General features: G+C 41.2%; 1 protein-coding gene across 5 annotated transcripts in view; it reads right to left on the bottom strand.

Annotated features, from left to right (window-relative positions):
* pde8b (phosphodiesterase 8B) overlaps positions 1–2,712 on the bottom strand; it is a 36,225-nt gene that overhangs the window by 16,815 nt on the left and 16,698 nt on the right. The window lies entirely within an intron of this gene.

Raw genomic sequence — 2,712 nt, 5'->3', positions numbered from 1 at the left:
ACACACACACACACACACACACACACACACACACACACACACACACAGCTGGGCTGCAGCTAGAACCAACAGTACTGAGCTCTGCCTCGCAGCAGCATCACCTCCTGACTCCCTCTAAGGACAACAAAGCATAGAGTGACAGAGGGAGAGCATGGAGGTGCAGCAGAGAGAGAGAGGGAAAAGAGAATACTCTTACTGTATAGTGGGGCTGCTCGATTATGGCAAAAATCATCCTTTTTTTGTCAATATTGACATTGTGATTATTTGACAGGATTACTCACTGACTTCTGGAACATCTTTCATTTAGAAATAACATTTCGTTGTATAGATTTCAAAGTTAAATGCATCAATCTGGTGCAATTTGAGAGCAACACAAAGAGATCCATGTACTCTTGTTAACAATGTTGTTCTCTAGTACGTTCAACTTTAAAAATGTAAATCGTCAACATATTGGTTGCGTAGCTGTAAATGGTGATGACACACAAAAAGAATAAGAGAGACTGCAAGACGAGTCAGGGGTGTTTGCAGAATCAGATCGGTACTAGATGATTGGCCGATGCCCAACGCTCAGTTTTCGGTATCGGGACTGAAAGAGTCAGACTGCTGCTTCACGAGCGCTCTGAGCTCAGGGACCCGGCAGCAGCTGTAAAGAGCCATCGTCACCTCACAAATCAAAAATAAATCAAAGCCTTTCCAAACCCAAACTAGAGCTGAATGCGGCCCAACATGGAGGAGGAAATACGCCTCAATCTGTGTGAAGACACACCACTGTAACTGGATTTATAACACTAGACAAAACAAGAGTGTTATTGTGAAACAGAATACAGAAAAGAACAGATGAGAACGGCAGATGAAGACGATGTAGGAGAAGAAGATGACGTAGGCAAAGAAGACATAGGAGAAGAAGAAGAAGACGTAGGCGAAGAAGACGTAGGAGAAGATGAAGACGACGTAGGGGAAGAAGATGTAGGAGAAGAAGAAGATGTAGGAGAAGAAGAAGAAGAAGACATAGGAGAAGAAGACGAAGAAGAAGATGATGTAGGGAAGAAGAAGAAGATGTAGGAGAAGATGAAGAAGAAGACGATGATGTAGGAGAAGAAGGAGAAGACGTAGGAGAAGAAAACGTAGGAGAAGAAGATGAAGAAGAAGAAGATGATGTAGGAGAAGAAGATGTAGGGAAGAAGAAGAAGAAGACGTTGGAGAAGAAGATGAAGAAGAAGACGATGATGTAGGAGAAGAAGAAGACGTAGGAGAAGGAGAAGACGTAGGAGAAGAAGAAGACGTAGGAGAAGAAGAAGATGTAGGAGAAGAAGAAGATGTAGGGAAGAAGAAGAAGAAGATGAAGAAGAAGACGATGATGTAGGAGAAGGAGAAGACGTAGGAGAAGAAGAAGACGTAGGAGAAGAAGAAGATGTAGGAGAAGAAGAAGACGTAGGAGAAGAAGATGTAGGGAAGAAGAAGAAGAAGATGTAGGAGAAGAAGAAGACGTAGGAGAAGAAGATGAAGAAGAAGACGATGATGTAGGAGAAGAAGGAGAAGACGTAAGAGAAGAAGAAGGAGAAGGAGAAGAAGAAGTAGAATAAGAAGACGTAAGAGAAGAAGAAGAAGTAGAAGAGGAGGAGAAAATGAGCTAGTATTGGTGAGTGCTTGTGAAAGTCCACAGTCTTTGATCCCGTGCTGGCTTGCGTAACTGTGGCACCGCTTTGTGTAACCATGGTGCCAACGTGTGAAATTCCACACACAGCAGCACGGGGGGGGGGGGGTTAATACCACCAACTGATGTACACATTTAAACGCCACCATGTCTGTCTGAGACACGTTACTCACTGTTAAGGTACACTAATGAAAGTATGTTTACACAATCAACTGGTGACGTCTTCAAAGTAAACACATCATTTACATTTTAACATTCACCACCGTCTGTAATCTTCAATGATCTTTTATATCTTCAGGTTGTAGAAAGTCATGCAACACTGTGGAGGCATCGACTACATACAAGTTTGAATCATTTGAATCTTCTTTTGGGGTCAAAACTATTTCAACTCTGACTGAAACATATGGTGACTGAATTAAACCGTTTTTGTCTCTGTTCAAAAAGTTCTTATTGAAGAAAAGGCGTAACTTTTGAGCTGTAGTGTTTATGTGTTTAGCTACACAAACAACACGGTTCATGGTTTGTATAAAACAATGCCGTACAGTCTCTCTGATGACAGCTGCTGCTGAGAGCTGACTCACATCTTCAGAGGTCTGAGGTTAATCCGCCGTGTTTGCACACCGAGGCCAGATGCCATCTAATGCCGGGAGGTTCCCAAACACAGAGAGGTGTCATTGGGCGAACTACGCTTTGAGGGTTTTATCTGTATGGGAGCGAATCAGAGTAACACATACTACAGGACGCTTTGTATAAGATATGAATAATATATAAAAGTATGAGCTTATTGACCTGAATTTATAAACGGTAGATACGCTTGTCTATAAGAATTTCTGTTGTACAAGAACTTTATAGAGTTAGAAAAACATATTAAGAACATTTTGGACATAATTTCTCAAGAATGAACTTACAGACTACTAACTTATAAACTATAATAAAAGTCCACATGAGTTTTTCATAACACACAAACTGCATCAAACTGTATCAAACTGCATCAAATTGCATCAAACTGTATCAAACTGCATCAAACTGCATCAAACTATCAAACTCAAACTGCATCA

Source organism: Anarrhichthys ocellatus, unplaced genomic scaffold (genome assembly GCF_004355925.1).
Source record: "Anarrhichthys ocellatus isolate YVR2014 unplaced genomic scaffold, GSC_Weel_1.0 scaffold23, whole genome shotgun sequence".
Classification (NCBI taxonomy): domain Eukaryota; kingdom Metazoa; phylum Chordata; class Actinopteri; order Perciformes; family Anarhichadidae; genus Anarrhichthys; species Anarrhichthys ocellatus.
This window is presented reverse-complemented; position numbering and strand designations above follow the sequence as displayed.